The sequence below is a fragment of the Camelus dromedarius genome, chromosome 17 (assembly GCF_036321535.1).
Source record: "Camelus dromedarius isolate mCamDro1 chromosome 17, mCamDro1.pat, whole genome shotgun sequence".
Classification (NCBI taxonomy): Eukaryota; Metazoa; Chordata; class Mammalia; order Artiodactyla; family Camelidae; genus Camelus; species Camelus dromedarius.
Window position 1 is genome coordinate 42,140,414 of NC_087452.1, and position 12,440 is coordinate 42,152,853.

A 12,440-nucleotide genomic window follows, 5' to 3' on the forward strand; every position below is an offset into this window, starting at 1 on the left:
GGTATGTCTCTGCATCAAGCTTGTTACAGTTTCTCTTGATCCAGAGACCTATGAACTAAAAAGATAAATTGTCTGAACCCACCATTCAGTACATAATGTCCTGCTTTCAACAGAAATTGCAAAGCATACTAACAGGCCAGATACACAGTCTGAAGAGGGAGACGAAGCATCAGAACCAGACTCAGATGTGGCAGGGATGCTGGAATTACCAGACTGGGAGTTTAAAATAACTGTGATTAATACACTAAGGACTCTTAACAGAGAAAGCAGACGACAATTACAGATGGGGAATATAAGCAGAATGATGGAAATTCTAAGAAGTTTTTGTAAAATGCTAGACATCAAAAATATGAACACAGAAATGAAGAATGCCTTTGATGGGATCATTGAGTAAGCAGCACATGACCGAGGAAAGGCTTGACGATGTGTCAACAGAAACTTCTAAAAGTGAAAATTAAAGAGAAAGAAAGGCTGGAAAAAGACGGAACAGAATAACCAGAACCGTGGGACAAGTACAAAATGTGTAATATATACGTAATGGGGATAGCAGAGGAAGGAGAGAGAAAAAGAAATAGAAGAAAAGTTTGAAGCAATAATGACTGAGAATTTCCCCCAAATTAATGTCAGACACCAAACCACAGATTCAGGAAGCTCAGAGAACACCAAGCAGGATAAATGCCCCCACCACGCAAAAAAGAGAGAGAGAAACAAGAAAAAAGAAAAAGAAACCAATGTCTAGTCATACTGTACTCAAACTGCAGTTAATCAAAGATAAAGGAATAGATGAATCCACCATCAGACTTGGAGACTTCAACACCCCTCCCTTAGAAATGGACGGATCCGGGGGTGGATATAGCTCAGTGGTAAGAGTGCGTGCTTAGGATGCATGAGGTCCTGGGTTCAATCCCCAGCACCTCCATTAAAAAAGGAAAAGAAATAGACAGATCCAGCAGGCAGGAAATCAGTAAGGACACAGCTGAACTCCACAGCACCAAGAGGCCACTTCCAGAAGGAGACACAGAGCTGGCACTGCTCTGGAGCAGTTCTGAAATTCTGAGAAGCAGCTATATGAGGGCCTTCCACCCTGGAGTTCTGCTCCTCGGAAGGGGCCCACAAACACCGTGTCTTGGGCCCTTGGCCCCATGTTGTGGGAGATTCTTCCTTCTCCATCGTCCTCCTTGGCCACGTCCAAACCGGGACTGGAAGATCTGCCCTCCCCGGGTGGGCTGCAGGACACAAACCCTGTGCAACTTCCTAGATCCTCCTGATGGCTTCCTTCACCCATAGTTCCAGGAAGCCATCCTGAAAACATCCTTCCAAAGCACAAAACAACATATACACAAGGTCGTTAACTGCAGCCCTATTTGTAAGAGCAACTCAACTGGAAACAAGTCAAAATGTTCATCAGTAAGGGTCTGGTTGAAGAAATTACATTTTTACCATGAAATTCTGATGCAGTGGTATAAAGAACGAGGAAGTTCTCTGTGAACTGGCGTGATTTCCAGAATATATTAAGCAAAAAAAGCAAGATGTGGAACAACGCATATAGTATGTCAACTTCTGGGTAAGAAAAAGGGGGAAATAAATATATAAATAAATATATATAAATATAAAAATATAAATAAATATATGTGCTTATTTCTGCCAAAAACAACACTGAAGGTGTTGGAGGTAGAAACTGTTGGGAGGGGAATGAGACTTCCGCAAGGACACCCTTTAGGACTGTTTTGACTTTGAACTGCATAAATGTTTAACATATTCAAAAGTAAAGTTAAATCAGAAAGGCCAAAATGCAAACCCCCAAACTGAAGGATTCAGTGACCACTCGGAGTGGAGGGCGAGGAAAGAGGAAAGAGGGTGAGAAACGGGAAAGATGAGGCTTTAAGTGATGGGTGGGGGTGACGCGAGAGGAGCAGGTTTGGGGAGGAAGGCTCAGGATTCAACCCAGGACCCGCAAGTTCCGGATGCAATTAGACACGCAAGTGGAGACTGCTGAACAGGCAGTCGTGGGAGTCTGGGGACCAGGCAGGAGACAGAAAATGAGCGTCACTGGCACATTGGGGGCCATGAAACGGGATGAGATCACCAAGGGCATGCAGACAAGAAAGAGGAAAGGCCTGGAGCCTGAACCCAAGTGCCCTAGATTGTCAGGGTTGGGGATGTGAGGCTGCTCCAAGCCAGTGAGGCTAGAGAAGTGGGGGCCGTGCCCCAGATTCCAAGTGAAGGGAGGGTTGCTCAGAGGACAAAGGGACCACCTGCGAGGGTCAGAGAGACAGACCCAGAGTGACCACTGGCCCCAGCAACAGACCTGGCCGAGAGCAGTCTCCCAGGAGGGGTTTTAAGGGGACTGGAAATCAACACCAAGGATACTGAGTAGAAGTCTCTCTTTTCAAAGCATTCCCTAAGGCGGAGTCGAGAACGGGGCACTACATGGGCAAGACGCGGAGTCAGAGGTTCACGTTTTAAGGCAGGAACAAGAAAGCCTGCCTGAGTGCTGGAGGGGATGATTCAGCAGGGACAGGGAAACACGCTGGCAAGAGAGGAGGTGTAATTATATAACTTCTAAGAGGAGGGAAATGACACTTCGGAAGGCAGTTAGCGGAGGCTGGGACGGTGACTGGCCAAGGTCGCCGGGCAGGATGTGACCCCCACCTCCAACCCCACCGTGTCCGCAGTGAGCACCGCAGCCTCTGGCTCTGCCCATACATGGCCACAGGCCTGTGAGCGGCATCAGCCTGCCAGGGACCATCAAAGCGAAATGGCCCCCATTAATCAGCACCGGGATTAGATAGGAAAGACTGCAGCCTGGCCAACAAGCTCCAGCTCAGACAGCTGACCGGAAAAATCGGGAGGCTCTTAAGGCCAAGCGTGCCTCTCGGAGCCCCACCAAGCCTGTCCGAGAGCGGTCACATCACTCACACACACAGCCGTCCAGTCCAAGGTCAGAGGACGGAGGGCCGCCCGGAACCCACCACCACCGCAGCCAGAGCGGCACACCCGGGACCTCCCCAGGGACGAAGAGGCGTCCCTCCCTCTCTCGCTCACAGCTGTGGGATCTGCCCACTGGCCAGCTGGGACACAGCGCTTGTAAAAAGGGCCAGTTTTCTTCCTACTTACAGCCACACCTCTCTGCGATGTGACTTTGCACAGCCCTTTATGAAGAAGTGGAGTTTGGGCCCCCAACCCTTGGATCTGGGCTGGCCCAGTGACTTGCTAGGACCAACAGGATGCAGTAGAAGTGATGGCGTGTAGGATGTGAGCCTGGACCTCGAGAAGGTATGCAGACTCTCCCTGCCCTCTCAGCCCTCTCCTGGGCCCCTGTGAGCAAGGATGAGCTCCCTGCTGGACTCTAGGTGACCATGCTGCAGAGACCCGCCATCCTGGCCCTGGACCAGCTGGTCTCAGCGGACAAGGTGGTTGACTCCAGTTGCAGGGGTGAGCCTGGCTGAGACGGGAAGAACTTCAAAGCTGATCCAGCCCAAAGGGCCAACCCAGAGTCCTAAGCTCAGTAAGTGATGCTGTTTTAAATAGTAAATATTAACTGATACAACCAACTCATGTCCCCAGGTGACTGTGCAGAATTCAGCCACCATTGTTTTACAACACACCTTTGGTGAAGAATTACTCAAGGACACTTTAAACCTCAATTCTTGGCACTGGCACAAGAGAGTGTGAGAGCCATGCGAATGAAAGGCCAAGTCCTGAGGGAAGGGTCAGCAAGGGTGTGGTGTGCCCAGAGGGGCAGCCCTCCTTGCCACACCCTGAATCAGGCCTGTGACCCCACACCTCTGCCCACCGGCCCGACACACATAGGCCTTGAGACAGGAGCTCCCTGCAGCTCACATGACCAGACCGCACGCCCCAGCCTCCCTGGCAGCACCAGGTGGTCATTTATTCACCCATTTCTCTGGGTTTTACAGACCAACTACCAGGTTTCAGGTGAGTTCTGTGTTCTGAGGATGCTCCAGTGAACAGACTAAGTCGCTGCCCTCAGGGAGTCACAGTCTGGGGAGAAGAGAGGGTGACAATAATCAATGCCCAGGAAAAAAATGTAGTGTGTATATCACATGGACTTGACAGCTCTGGAAGGACACAGAGCAGGCTGAGGGAGAATTTACCTAGCAGGAGCAGGGACACTATTCTCTGTAAGATACTCAAAGAAGCCCCCTCTGAAAATGTCAAGTTTGAGCAGGTATCTGACAGAGACAAGGGAAACACAACATCAAGTGTAAGAGCATTTCAGCTGGAGGGAGGAGCAAACGCAAAGGCCTTGAGGTAGGAACCCGCCTCAACAAAAAGCAGGGAGGGAGGCCTAGCTGAGGCAGAGGGAGCGAGCAGCCGGATGCTGAGAAGTTACCGTGGTGACCATGTAGGGCCCGGCTGGTCACTGAAAGGAGGATGGAATCCACCGCAGGGAAGGAGTTAAACAGTGAGGGAAATGGTCTGGCTTCTATTTAAGGATGACTCTTACTGTCTTGTTGAAAAAAGACAGTAGAGGCCAAAGGCAGAAACTAGAGACAGTGGAGGCGGCCACTGTCGTAAGTCAGTTAAAAAACGATGATGGTTTAGAATAGAGTCATGTCAGCTGGGGTAGAAAGAAGTAGTTGCAATCCAGACACATTTTGAAAGTAGAGACAGCAGGATTTACTGATGGATTGAAAGGTGCAGCATGAGGGAAGGAGGGGAGTCCAAGGTGATGGCCACGTTCTGGCCTGAACAGTGACGGGGGTGGGCTTCCGTTCACCAAGAAGCCCAAGACCACAATGGGAACAGGGTTTGAAGGGAAGAGTAAGAGCTGAGTGACAGATGGGTTAAGTTTGGGATGCCTGCTGGACATCTGTTACGGATGAATTGTGTCCCCCCAAATTCAGATGTTGATACCCTAACTCCCAATGTCACTATATCCAGAGAAAGGACCTTTATTACCTCTTTAAACGTGAGGTCATGAGGGGCTCTGCTCCAACAGGACTGGTGTCCTTTTAAGAAGAGGAATAGACTCCAGAGAGCTCTCCTTTCCCACACTGCACAGAGAAAACGTCGTGTGAGGAAAGGCGAGAAGGCGGCCGTCTGCAAGCCAAGGAGAGAGGCCTCGGGAGAAACCAACCCTGTCTCAAAAGTCCAAGACTTTCAGCCTCCAGAACTATGAAAAAACAAACTTCTGTTGTTTAAGCCCTCCAGCCCGTGGCATTTTGGTAGGTTGGCCCTAGAAGACTAACACAGCATCTACAGAGAGAGGGGCAGCTGGAGTGTGGTGGCACTCTCTGGCTGGAAACGCATGCCCGAGAGCTGTCTGTACTTAGATGGTATCTGAAACCATGAGACCAAAAGAGTTCATCTAGGGGATGAACGTGGATAGAGCAGAAAAGGGGTTTCAGCAATGATCTCTGAGCTGCTTTAAAGAGGCTGGGGGATGAGTGTTACCAGTAGAGGAGACGGAGGAAAGAACAGGCAGAGGGATGAGGTGAGAAAAAGAGAGGAACGTCCCAGAAGCCAAGAGGAGGATGGCCAACTAGATCATTCTCGGTTGACAGCGTGAGCATGAAAACCAACCACTCGTTGGATTTGGTTCTTTGGAGACCACTGGTGACCCTGAAAACAATCATCTCAGTGCAGCTGTAGGGTGGTTCAAAAAAGAAAGAAGGTGAGAACTCCTGGAGACAGTAAGCAGAAGCAACTCTTCCAAGGAGTTCTGCATAAAGAGGAGCAGATAAATGGAGCAGATGTTGAAGAGGAACACGGGGACCCTGTCCACTGGGTCTTGTTTACTAAGATGGGATCCATCGCAGCATGTGCACAGGCTGACAGGAGTGATGCGGAGAGAGGACACCCTGTTAAGCAGGCAAGAAGACACTTTCTAAAGTTTCATCCCTGAGTAGGCAAGTGGGCACGGGCTCAGTGGAAAAGCAGAGGTGTTGACTTTAGGTAAGAAAATTGGGTTCAACCAGTGATGGGATGGAAAGCAGAAGTTATGGGACAGATCAAAGTCAGTCTGCAGAAGCAGAGGGGGAAAGTGAGGTGATTCTCTGATGGCTTCAGTCTGCTCGGTGCAGCAGGAAGCACCGACAGAGTGAGGAGGGAGTGAGAGGTGCTGGAGATTTGAAGAGTAATGTGTCCCAGAGAGGCAATGAAGGTGGACAGACAGGGAGTACGGTGGGATTGGAAACAGACCATGGGCCCATTTGAAGTTAGTGGTCACAAATCTCAAAGGAGCAGGTGAGCATGGTCCAGTGGGTTTCTCCAGCCTCTTCCAGCTGCCAGGGTGCAGGTGGGTGGAAACTGGATGGAAGCAAGATAAGGGTTTCAGCAGGTGAGTTTAATGAAGGGGAGATGGGTGTGGAAGTTGAAGATGTATGACCACAAGGCTGGGTCGTGGAATGGAGGCTGGCTGAGGAGAGGAGTGGGGAATGAGATAGAGATGAGGCTGGGGAAAGGACAGGGTGGGATGGATGGCTCTTAGGTTGGTTCTTTAGTTTTGAAGAGTTCTGGAGTTGTGCTAACAGAGGGATGCGGTTGGTTGGAGAATGGGAGGTGTGGAAATGACATTATGGAGGGCACAGATGGCAAGAGATGCAGAGGTCAAAGCTGTTAGGGAGAGGGGAGGACAGCTGTCTGAGAGCCACAAGAGGAACAAGGTGGACCTTCAGCCCAGTGGTCCAAGGAGCAGGGGGAAAACACCCCTCCCCCACCCCACCCCCACCGAATACCAGCTGCAGGGGGAGCAGAGTCCCAAGAGAAGAGTAAGCGTTTCACTTAAATCAAGAAAGCAAAAGGAACGGGAAGGGTATAGCTCAGCGGTAGAGCAGGTGCTGAGCAGGCATGAGGTCCTGGGTTCAATGCCCAGTACCTCCATCAAAAAAATAAACACACCTAATTACCTCCCCCGCAAATAAAGAATGAAAAACAAGAAAAAAATTTTAATAAAAATTAAAACAAAAAAAAAGCAAAAGGAGACTTCAGAGCAGAGATGGAGGATACTAGGGACTTTGCTAACTATTTAGCATGAATTTGAGAGGGCCCAGTGGAAGGTCTGGGAATCACTACGTCCAGGGTTCAGATCCTGCCTTCCAGGTTACTAGCCTGCAGCTTTGGGGCATTTCCCCATGTCTTGAGGGACTCGATTTCCTCACCCATGGCTGTTACGAAAGTTAAAGAAAATAAGGTGTGTGCAGGGCCAGGCACAAAGTGAGCCAGCCAGGGCCAGTTCGTTTCCACTCCGTTGTCCTGACACCTGAGGTTTCAAACACAGCTTCTGATGATCAAGCCTGTTTCAGTGACCATCTTACCTCTCTGTCTCCTGTGTGCTCTCTCTCCTCTCCCTTTCCACCCCAGCTCCGGTTAAGCAATCCTAACACATTCCATTATCTCCAAGAAAAGAACCCACTGGATATCATCCTTTACCAGACCACAAGGCACCTGACACTTTGTGATTCTTGAGCATTTTCTTGTTTAAGCTTCTATCCTTGTCACGGGTCACCAAAACCCACCTGCAACTTTGAAAACAACTAAAGGTGAACCTTGCTGAGTAAAAGAGGACCACAATGCCTACACCCTGGGGAGGGCTTAGCCAAGCCAGTGTGTCCAGAGTTCCTCCTCCTCCTTCTCCAGAGTCTTCCCTCTTAAAGTGGAGGTGTGAGCTCTCAGGGGGGCGCTGAGGCAAATCTAGTATTAGGGTGTATAAAGGAGGAGAAGGCAAATACTCTTGTAAGGGCAGAAAGAAGGAGAGGAGGAGGGAGAAGAGGCAGAGGGAGGCAGGGAGAGAGAGGATCTAAGGGAGAGCCACCAGCCCAGCCCACTTCCAAGGGACACAGAAGTGGCCCTTTCTTTCAGGGACACACCTGGCAAACAAATCTAGACAAACTCAAAGGGAAACTCATTCCAGCCAAGAGGGCGATCTACCTTGTCATTCAAGGACTGTCAGACACCAGAAACCCCAATAAACATAAAGAAAAACTTTCACAAACAGAGTAAGTAGCCCCAGAGAAAATACAGCTGTAGGATAAAGGGGAAAAAAAAAGTTTTAAAATTCTAATTAGTACCTCCAGAGAGATTTAAGAGAAGCTTTCATGAGAAGACTATTTGTTTAAAAAATTAATATTGAATTTATTAACATCACAAATGTAGCACCTTATTTAAGTTCAGCTTTTTAATTTGATTCTAATTACAAATCTACCAAATTTTAAGCAATTATTTTCAGGTTTTTATAACTTCATTAAATTCCTTTTGTATTTGAATTTGCTACATTAATGAATTTATCACACTGGATTTCCTTTATAAGCATTTCCTGTATTCACCTGGCTCCAAAATTCTTCCAAGTACTTAAGGAATTCCTCATTTAATCAAAGTTGATAAATCCAACCAATAAAACTTATAGATGACATGTATCTGAAGTTATCTTAAATATGCCAATATTGTTTATAAATGTAATAAAGTTTCAGCTTAAAAATCACAAATCTAAATCAATTCTTCAATTGAAATGAATCATAATGAAGCCTAATCATTTAACATGCCAACTATCTTCAAAATACAAATAACCCCAAAACGTCAGCACCACGGATTTTTCTCGTGTCAACATTTACATTCAATTCAGAATTCAAAGTCATCCCAGAGAACAGTCCTGTCCTTCTAAACAATTTTTGGCCAAGCCTGAGTATTGACTTAAGCTCTGGGAGCCTCGGTTTTCCCACCTAAATTTAGGGGTGCCCGACAGGGGGAAGATCTCAGTGTCCAGCCTGTGTAAGCAGGTGTTCAGCTGCTGCAGGGGACGTGGTGGGCTGTGGCTCCTTCCAGGCCTGAGCCCTGCTCCTCTGAGAGCCCAGGGCTTCTGACCCTCAGGCCCAGCCCCCAGCCCCGGATTAGGCCTTTTCCAGGGCTGATCACTGGGCAAGACACCTATATTCTCAAATCCACCAATCTGGAGGACCCGGTGCCTCTACACTTTCCCCTGCTGCAGATTTGTCCCCTCTCCGGGCTGGGTCCCTAGACTGGCCAGAGGCCTCCCACTGCCCTCCCTGGCCCTGGCTGCAGCTCCCTCCTCACTGCCAGTTTGGACCTAGGAATAATTAACTGTACTGTACGAAAGAACAATCGGTGCCTGAGGAGACATATATCAGAATCAGAAGGTAAGTCCAGGATAAAGAAAGAGAATAGAAACAATCAAGCCATCGGGGACAGCCCAGTGGCTCAGAGAGCAACAGAATCTCTGCAGTGCAAGCCTTGGCATCTGTATTTTAAAAGCTCCTTGGGCCATTCTGGTTTTAAGAATTTTTTAACTTGGGACCTAAATTCGGCACCAAGCTTCCAGGTGGCCAAAGTGAAAAGCCTTTCGATGGCATTATCGTTTTCAAGCAAAAACCTCGTGTAGAACCTCAGTAGGTAACACAAATAACAGTGGAGCAGCTCTAAGCGGAGAGGAGGCGCAGAGACGCGTGGTTTTGCCCTGCCCCTGCCCCTCAGGGTCCCCTGAAGGGACCCCCCCTTCGGGGAAACTTACAGTCGCGGTGTGATAGGTTTGAGGTCGTGTGTGAACTCAACTGACTGGTGGCGGCTGTGGCGTCCTGGGTTGAGAACTATTTGGATGTTTGCTCTTTCGTCTTACCTTTGTTACCATCCGGGGTCCTGGGACTCCTTCATCAGCAGAAACCGGTTCAGAAGCCAGACGAGGAATTCAGGCGAGGTTTTACTGGGACTCGAGCCGCAGCACAAGGGAGTGAAAACAAGTTAACAAGTGCTCCTGCTCACGAGGCCGGGCTGACTCCTTAAATGGGGTGAAGGTAGGGGCGGACTGGTGGGGCTGGTGGCAGGCGGAGTGGCTGAGGTGGTCCGCCCGCCCCCTTGGCGCGCAGGGATTGTGCGCGCTTGCGCGGTTCCCTGCTTTTGCTCCCCGCCCCTCAGAAGTGGCACTTGGTTTGTAGCCTTTTTGTAACATTGTTCGTAACTTGCTCCAACTGCGCATGTGTGCCGTTTTTAGTCCCTTATGGCTTCTTTGTATTTTGTTGCTGGGGAGACATTTATCTGGGTGCTAATGCAAGCACTCCTGTAGAAGGTCCAGGTCCAGCCTATCTCACCTTCACCATGAGAACATGACTAGCCAACTTTCTGGAAGGATAAAAGAATGACAGGCAGCTGAGCCAAGTTCCCCCAAGTTTTCTCCCTGGGCAAAAGCCCAGTTTCAGAGATTCACCTGAATCACCACCCACCCCCCAACCCCAGCAGCAGAGCCTGGGCGTGAGCCCACTCATGAAACCCCCTATGAGATGCTGGGAAAATTCAGGGGGTGGAGGTGAGGCTGGGGCTGGCCCTGCTTCTAGGCCATCAGCCACAGTCTATAAAACGGGGGAGAGGAGAGAGGCATGTGCTCTTCAAAGGCACAGACCAGAATCTTCTTCCCTTTAGGTCCTTCTCCAATCACTCAGTTGGCCTGGCTGCAGGGACTCATACCTTCAGCTGGAAAAGGGACAGACATCCTATCTTAAGAGTAAAACCCACAAGTGGATCCCAGTAAGAGCTGAGTGGTGGGCCCAGGGGCCTGGTGTTTGGTCTAAATTCTTACTTGAGGAGCTGTTTAGACTGTGGACCTTGGTGACAAAGGTCAGCTGGATGCAACTTCATTGTCCTGAGCCCAGAGAGCAAGCAATGGGGTGCATGTGGCTCCAATAAACAAACTTGACTTCAGACAGCCCCCGGCCACGAGAGGCCCAGATGCCTCTGCACCGCATGGGGCTGGGGCAATGGAACTGCACATGCGTTCCCTTTCTCAGAGGCCACCCTGGCAAAAGCTGCAGGATTCCTGGAAGCAAAACTGGCCCTGAACTTTCAAGGAACGGGAGAAAATGCTTTGAGCTGAGAACATCTAAGACTATCTTGAAGTTCTGTCTTGTTCCAGCTGAGGATGAAATCTAAGAAACCGGTGAGGACTATCTGGCCTCTATCACTCGGCCTCGCCTGCCACACACCTTCCTCGCACCCACTCTCACATGGTTTCCACATGCACTCTCTGCTCCTGATCTCTGTGCTTCTGAGGTCCTTCTGCCTTGGAGGCACCCCCAGACTCACAAGCTCCCTCCTCCTCCTCCTCTGCAGACTCAGGTCAGGTAGGTGTTCCTCTCTTTGCTCCCACAGCCACTGTGTCTTACCTGAGCACCTGTATTAAAGTCCTGTCCAGGCTGTTTTCTATTCATGTGTCTGCTGCCACTGCCTCTCAGGGATACTTCTTCTCGTGTCCTGGGGTCCTTCCAGAATGTCATCAGTGGGTGACTCTGGGGATGTCCAGCAAGCAGCCTGGACAGCAAGGCATCCCTGCAGGGCTGCATCTTGCTTGCTAGTGCTGGGCTTCCGTGGGGAACACCCCAGAGTACCGTTCACGTCCCTTCACTCCCTTGGGGTTCCCGCCTGGCTCTGTTCCTGCATCACTCAGGCAGCGGGAATCTGAACATCATGTGCTCACCATGCACAGGCTCAGCCTTGGATCGCCCAAGGGCAAGGCTTCTCCTACTCCATCTCCTGGGCAAGTCCAGCTCCGCTTTCCCAGGTCAGAGAGCAGAGTTCTTCTACTTCTGATGTAATAAGCAGGTAGTCTCCAGGGGCTCCCGGGTTTACGCAGGAAGTTCAGGTCTAAGTCCCCACCTCACAGGGGTCTGAAACCTTGCAGCAGACACAGCTGCTGTCTGGAGTCCTTACACATCCACCCAGCCTCCCCTCTGATCCAGCCATGGTGGGGGTGGGCGGTTCTGTATGCACTTCAGTTCATTTTCTAAGCGTACAGGCCAGTGCCAGGAATCAGTTCATTTCCTCCCCAGGAGCCTTCCGGGCCTGTGATGGGGCAGGATCCAGGGACCAGGTCCGACCACACAGCTTGATTCTCAGGTCAGCTGGGGTCAGGTCCAGGGCGTGGTCACGAGTGATAATCAAGGGCCCCTGGTTAGTCTTGAGATAACAGCATCAAGGCTCAGGACAGAAGGGCAAGTGCGACACCGAGCAGAGTCGACATAAGAGGGAAGGTTAGACCCGTGGCTGCGGCTGCAGATGTGGGTAAGGCTGGCAAAGGCAGGGAGAAGGTGAGGGTGCTGTTCTCACTGAATACTGGGATTCCTGAGCAACTGGTCACCTTGAAGACTTGGGAAAGAGGTGGCAAGGCCCTGACTATCCCAGGAGGTGGTCACTTCCAGGACGAATAGACCCTCTGACGGCAATGCTGGTTTGCAGGCCCAAGAACTCCTGAGTCTTCGACAGACACAGAGCCAAGGTTAAAGGAGGGCTTGCCCTGCACTCCACTCCAGGCCAGCACCCAGAGAGGTCTCTGCCCGTCTCTTCTGAGTCTCCCTCTGCGCCCACTTCCAGCAGCAGAGGGGCACGTGTTCTGGCTCAGGCTGTACTCTTCACGGTCTTCCTGCCATTGGTGGGGGTTGGTTCCAGGCAGTGGTGACCACAGTCATTAGCATTGT

General features: G+C 50.2%; 1 non-coding gene across 1 annotated transcript; it reads left to right on the forward strand.

Moving 5' to 3' along the window:
* The first annotated feature begins 842 nt into the window (after positions 1–842).
* On the forward strand, positions 843–919 carry TRNAP-AGG (transfer RNA proline (anticodon AGG)). The gene has a single exon. It is a non-coding gene; the product is annotated as a tRNA-Pro (tRNA).
* The last annotated feature ends 11,521 nt before the right edge of the window (positions 920–12,440 follow it).